This window comes from Oncorhynchus keta, chromosome 16 (assembly GCF_023373465.1).
Source record: "Oncorhynchus keta strain PuntledgeMale-10-30-2019 chromosome 16, Oket_V2, whole genome shotgun sequence".
Classification (NCBI taxonomy): Eukaryota; Metazoa; Chordata; class Actinopteri; order Salmoniformes; family Salmonidae; genus Oncorhynchus; species Oncorhynchus keta.
Window position 1 is genome coordinate 17,976,634 of NC_068436.1, and position 6,747 is coordinate 17,983,380.

Below are 6,747 nucleotides of genomic sequence, written 5' to 3' on the forward strand. Positions count from 1 at the left end.
GTGTGTTTTGGTTTGGGTGGGGGGTGGGTGGGTGGGTGAGCAAGTCAGGTGTGTGTGTGTGTTTTGGTTTGGGTGAGGGGTGGGTGAGCAAGTCAGGTGTGTGTGTGTGTGTTTTGGTTTGGGTGGGGGTGGGTGGGTGAGCAAGTCAGGTGTGTGTGTGTGTCTACAGGGGGTTGAAGGTGACTTAATAAAAGGTTGCTGTGAAGGTAAACAGTGGCCAGCTGGGGTACCACCTACTGAGCACAGGAGGCTGGTTGCACCTTAATTGGGGAGGACAGACTCGTGGTAATGACTGGAACAGAATCAGTGGAATGGTATCAAATACATCTAACACATGGTTTCCAGGTGGTTGATGCCATTCCGTTTGCTCCGTTCTGGACATTATTCTGAGCCGTCCTCCCCTCAGCAGCCTCCATCACTACTGAGGGACTGTTCCAGCTTGCCCCCTGAGCCTTCTAGTTCCACAAAGGTTCCTTGTTGAGAACCGGTTCTTAGAACATGTCGCCACAGATTACGTTACCCTCCAAATCCACTACGCTCAGGTTATCCAAAGTTTCCAAATGAATATGGACTCATTTTAACGGTGGATCGTAAAACTGTCCCAACTCGTTCTGTTGTTTTCCCTTCTGTCTTTTTATTTACAGGGAAGACACACTGAGACCTCGGCCTCTTTTACAAAGGTGTCCTGTATATACAACATCAATATACACATTACACCCATCTCCACCTCTTCAACACCTAGTTAACTATAATCCTAGGTGTTAGTATTGTAATCTGGAGCCTGTCTCTGATGAGTCTCCTAAAGGGTGGTAGGGGAGGAGAGATGTCTCTGATGAGTCCCCTAGGGGTAGGGGAGGAGAGATGTCTCTGATGAGTCTCCTAGGGGTAGGGGAGGAGAGATGTCTCTGATGAGTCCCCTAGGGGTAGGGGAGGAGAGATGTCTCTGATGAGTCTCCTAGGGGTAGGGGAGGAGAGATGTCTCTGATGAGTCTCCTAGGGGTAGGGGAGGTGTCTCTGATGAGTCCCCTAGGGGTAGGGGGGTAGGGAGGAGAGATGTCTCTGATGAGTCTGAGGAGAGGATGAGTCTCCTAGGGGTAGGGGAGGAGAGGTGTCTCTGATGAGTCTCCTAGGGGTAGGGGAGGAGAGGTGTCTCTGATGAGTCTCCTAGGGGTAGGGGAGGAGAGATGTCTCTGATGAGTCTCCTAGGGGTAGGGGAGGAGAGATGTCTCTGATGAGTCTCCTAGGGGTAGGGGAGGAGAGATGTCTCTGATGAGTCCCCTAGGGGTAGGGGAGGAGAGATGTCTCTGATGAGTCTCCTAGGGGTGGTAGGGGAGGAGAGGTGTCTCTGATGAGTCTCCTAGGGGTGGTAGGGGAGCTGTCTCTGATGAGTCCAACTTCCGGGTTGGAGCGAGCGGTCGCATCGCACTTCGCTCCGCAGGAGACTCTGCTAGCTAGCCAACAGCTAACAGCTAGCCAACGTCTACTGAACTGAACTCAACAACCCGGTCGCACTCACAGGTAGTATCACATTTTCATTTCATTTCATTACAGTACAACGGTTTGATTTGTTTGATCGTAGCTAGCTACATAGCTAGCTACATAGCCGTCTTTGTATCAAAGATAATTGTGTAGTCTAGAGCGATTTTCTAGGTTAGCTAGCCAGCTATTGTCGTTCTTTTAACGCAACGTAACGTAAACAACACTGCTAGCTAGCCAGCTAGCCCCCGAATAGCAGCACTGTAGAAACTATTACACTCAACGGAACGACTTGATTAGTGTAGTGTCAACAACGCAGCTACTGCCAGCTAGCCTACTTCAGCAGTACTGTATCATTTTAATCATTTTAGTCAATAAGATTCTTGCTACGTAAGCTTAACTTTCTGAACATTCGAGACGTGTAGTCCACTTGTCATTCCAATCTCCTTTGCATTAGCGTAGCCTCTTCTGTAGCCTGTCAACTATGTGTCTGTCTATCCCTGTTCTCTCCTCTCTGCACAGACCATACAAACGCTCCACACCGCGTGGCCGCGGCCACCCTAATCTGGTGGTCCCAGCGCGCACGACCCACGTGGAGTTCCAGGTCTCCGGTAGCCTCTGGAACTTCCGATCTGCGGCCAACAAGGCAGAGTTAATCTCAGCCTATGCCTCCCTCCAGTCCCTCGACTTCTTGGCACTGACGGAAACATGGATCACCACAGACAACACTGCTACTCCTACTGCTCTCTCTTCGTCCGCCCACGTGTTCTCGCACACCCCGAGAGCTTCTGGTCAGCGGGGTGGTGGCACCGGGATCCTCATCTCTCCCAAGTGGTCATTCTCTCTTTCTCCCCTCACCCATCTGTCTATCGCCTCCTTTGAATTCCATGCTGTCACAGTTACCAGCCCTTTCAAGCTTAACATCCTTATCATTTATCGCCCTCCAGGTTCCCTCGGAGAGTTCATCAATGAGCTTGATACCTTGATAAGCTCCTTTCCTGAGGACGGCTCACCTCTCACAGTGCTGGGCGACTTTAACCTCCCCACGTCTACCTTTGACTCATTCCTCTCTGCCTCCTTCTTTCCACTCCTCTCCTCTTTTGACCTCACCCTCTCACCTTCCCCCCTACTCACAAGGCAGGCAATACGCTCGACCTCATCTTTACTAGATGCTGTTCTTCCACTAACCTCATTGCAACTCCTCCAAGTCTCCGACCACTACCTTGTATCCTTTTCCCTCTCGCTCTCATCTAACACCTCCCACACTGCCCCTACTCGGATGGTATCGCGCCGTCCCAACCTTCGCTCTCCCTCCCCCGCTACTCTCTCCTCTTCCATCCTATCATCTCTTCCCTCTGCTCATACCTTCTCCAACCTATCTCCTGATTCTGCCTCCTCAACCCTCCTCTCCTCCCTTTCTGCATCCTTTGACTCTCTATGTCCCCTATCCTCCAGGCCGGCGCGGTCCTCCCCTCCCGCCCCATGGCTCGACGACTCATTGCGAGCTCACAGAACAGGGCTCCGGGCAGCTGAGCGGAAATGGAGGAAAACTCGCCTCCCTGCGGACCTGGCATCCTTTCACTCCCTCCTCTCTACATTTTCCTCCTCTGTCTCTGCTGCTAAAGCCATTTTCTACCACTCTAAATTCCAAGCATCTGCCTCTAACCCTAGGAAGCTCTTTGCCACCTTCTCCTCCCTCCTGAATCCTCCTCCCCCTCCCCCCCTCCTCCCTCTCTGCAGATGACTTCGTCAACCATTTTGAAAAGAAGGTCGACGACATCCGATCCTCGTTTGCTAAGTCAAACGGCACCGCTGGTTCTGCTCACACTGCCCTACCCTGTGCTCTGACCTCTTTCTCCCCTCTCTCTCTCCAGATGAAATCTCGCGTCTTGTGACGGCCGGCCGCCCAACAACCTGCCCGCTTGACCCTATCCCCTCCTCTCTTCTCCAGACCATTTCCGGAGACCTTCTCCCTTACCTCACCTCGCTCATCAACTCATCCCTGACCGCTGGCTACGTCCCTTCCGTCCTCAAGAGAGCGAGAGTTGCACCCCTTCTGAAAAAACCTACACTCAATCCCTCCGATGTCAACAACTACAGACCAGTATCCCTTCTTTCTTTTCTCTCCAAAACTCTTGAACGTGCCGTCCTTGGCCAGCTCTCCCGCTATCTCTCTCTGAATGACCTTCTTGATCCAAATCAGTCAGGTTTCAAGACTAGTCATTCAACTGAGACTGCTCTTCTCTGTATCACGGAGGCGCTCCGCACCGCTAAAGCTAACTCTCTCTCCTCTGCTCTCATCCTTCTAGACCTATCGGCTGCCTTCGATACTGTGAACCATCAGATCCTCCTCTCCACCCTCTCCGAGTTGGGCATCTCCGGCGCGGCCCACGCTTGGATTGCGTCCTACCTGACAGGTCGCTCTTACCAGGTGGCGTGGCGAGAATCTGTCTCCTCACCACGCGCTCTCACCACTGGTGTACCCAGGGCTCTGTTCTAGGCCCTCTCCTATTCTCGCTATACACCAAGTCACTTGGCTCTGTCATAACCTCACATGGTCTCTCCTATCATTGCTATGCAGATGACACACAATTAATCTTCTCCTTTCCCCCTTCTGATGACCAGGTGGCGAATCGCATCTCTGCATGTCTGGCAGACATATCAGTGTGGATGACGGATCACCACCTCAAGCTGAACCTCGGCAAGACGGAGCTGCTCTTCCTCCCGGGGAAGGACTGCCCGTTCCATGATCTCGCCATCACGGTTGACAACTCCATTGTGTCCTCCTCCCAGAGCGCTAAGAACCTTGGCGTGATCCTGGACAACACCTTGTCGTTCTCAACTAACATCAAGGCGGTGGCCCGTTCCTGTAGGTTCATGCTCTACAACATCCGCAGAGTACGACCCTGCCTCACACAGGAAGCGGCGCAGGTCCTAATCCAGGCACTTGTCATCTCCCGTCTGGACTACTGCAACTCGCTGTTGGCTGGGCTCCCTGCCTGTGCCATTAAACCCCTACAACTCATCCAGAACGCCGCAGCCCGTCTGGTGTTCAACCTTCCCAAGTTCTCTCACGTCACCCCGCTCCTCCGCTCTCTCCACTGGCTTCCAGTTGAAGCTCGCATCCGCTACAAGACCATGGTGCTTGCCTACGGAGCTGTGAGGGGAACGGCACCTCAGTACCTCCAGGCTCTGATCAGGCCCTACACCCAAACAAGGGCACTGCGTTCATCCACCTCTGGCCTGCTCGCCTCCCTACCACTGAGGAAGTACAGTTCCCGCTCAGCCCAGTCAAAACTGTTCGCTGCTCTGGCCCCCCAATAGTGGAACAAACTCCCTCACGACGCCAGGACAGCGGAGTCAATCACCACCTTCCGGAGACACCTGAAACCCCACCTCTTTAAGGAATACCTAGGATAGGATAAGTAATCCTTCTCACCCCCCCCCCCCCTTTAAGATTTAGATGCACTATTGTAAAGTGACTATTCTACTGGATGTCATAAGGTGAATGCACCAATTTGTAAGTCGCTCTGGATAAGAGCGTCTGCTAAATGACTTAAATGTAAATGTGAGTCTCCTAGGGGTGGTAGGGGAGGTGTCTCTGATGAGTCTCCTAGGGGTGGTAGGGGAGGAGAGATGTCTCTGATGAGTCCCCTAGGCGTGGTAGGGGAGGAGAGATGTCTCTGAGTCTCCTAGGGGTGGTAGGGGAGGAGAGATGTCTCTGATGAGTCCCCTAGGGGTAGGGGAGGAGAGGTGTCTCTGATGAGTCTCCTAGGGGTGGTAGGGGAGGTGTCTCTGATGAGTCCCCTAGGGGTAGGGGAGGAGAGGTGTCTCTGATGAGTCCCCTAGGGGTAGGGGAGGTGTCTCTGATGAGTCCCCTAGGGGTAGGGGAGGAGAGGTGTCTCTGATGAGTCCCCTAGGGGTAGGGGAGGAGAGGTGTCTTTGATGAGCCTCCTAGGGGTAGGGGAGGAGAGGTGTCTTTGATGAGCCTCCTAGGGGTGGTAGGGGAGGAGAGATGTCGCTGATGAGTCTCCTAGGGGTGGTAGGGGAGGAGAGGTGTCTCTGATGAGTCTCCTAGGGGTGGTAGGGGAGGAGAGGTGTCTCTGTTGAGTCTCCTAGGGGTGGTAGGGGTGGAGAGGTGTCTCTGATGAGTCTCCTAGGGGTGGTAGGGGAGGAGAGGTGTCTCTGATGAGTCCCCTAGGGGTAGGGGGAGGAGAGGTGTCTCTGATGAGTCCCCTAGGGGTAGGGGAGGAGAGGTGTCTCTGATGAGTCCCCTAGGGGTAGGGGTGGAGAGGTGTCTCTGATGAGTCCCCTAGGGGTAGGGGAGGAGAGGTGTCTGATGAGTCTCCTAGGGGTAGGGGAGGAGAGGTGTCTCTGATGAGTCCCCTAGGGGTAGGGGAGGAGAGGTGTCTCTGATGAGTCTCCTAGGGGTAGGGGAGGAGAGGTGTCTCTGATGAGTCTCCTAGGGGTAGGGGAGGAGAGGTGTCTCTGATGAGTCTCCTAGGGGTAGGGGAGGAGAGGTGTCTCTGATGAGTCTCCTAGGGGTAGGGGATGAGCAGGTGACTGATGAGTCTCCTTGGGGTAAAAGGGGAGGAAATGGTCTATATTATTATGATTATCCTTAGGGGTAGGGGAGGAGAGGTGTCTCTGATGAGTCTCCTAAGGGTAGGGGAGGAGAGGTGTCTCTGATGAGTCTCCTAGGGGTAGGGGAAGCTCGCTGGTGATAATGACCATGGCTGTTCATTAACCTGCTCTTCAACTATTACATGGTGGACATGGTAAACTGACTGAATGGCAGATGAGAGAGAGGAGTACAGTAAGATCCTATTGGAATAAAACACCTGATTTATGATGAAGTCGCTTTCCCATGAGGGTGATATGGAAACTGTTGATCAGACAACATCACTGTGGTTGGCCTCTTCCTCCCAACATTACTCTTTCAACAGATGGATGTTCCTCTTCCTCCCACCGTTACTCTTTCAACAGATGGCTGTTCCTCTTCCTCCCACCGTTACTCTTTCAACAGATGGCTGTTCCTCTTCCTCCCACCGTTACTCTTTAAACAGATGGCTGTTCCTCTTCCTCCCACCGTTACTCTTTAAACAGATGGCTGTTCCTCTTCCTCCCACCGTTACTCTTTCAACAGATGGCTGTTCCTCTTCCTCCCACCGTTACTCTTTAAACAGATGGCTGTTCCTCTTCCTCCCACCGTTACTCTTTAAACAGATGGCTGTTCCTCTTCCTCCCACCGTTACTCTTTAAACAGATGGC

At 53.0% G+C, this 6,747-nt stretch overlaps 1 long non-coding RNA gene across 2 annotated transcripts; it reads left to right on the forward strand.

Annotated features, from left to right (window-relative positions):
- Positions 1-140: 140 nt before the first annotated feature.
- On the forward strand, positions 141-6,495 carry LOC127908008 (uncharacterized). 2 transcript variants are annotated; one of them, XR_008065869.1, is made up of 4 exons: positions 141-1,008; positions 5,108-5,374; positions 5,615-5,996; positions 6,118-6,495. It is a non-coding gene; the product is annotated as an uncharacterized LOC127908008 (long non-coding RNA). The 2 variants fall into 2 exon arrangements; XR_008065868.1 differs by having other exon boundaries at positions 5,187-5,996.
- The last annotated feature ends 252 nt before the right edge of the window (positions 6,496-6,747 follow it).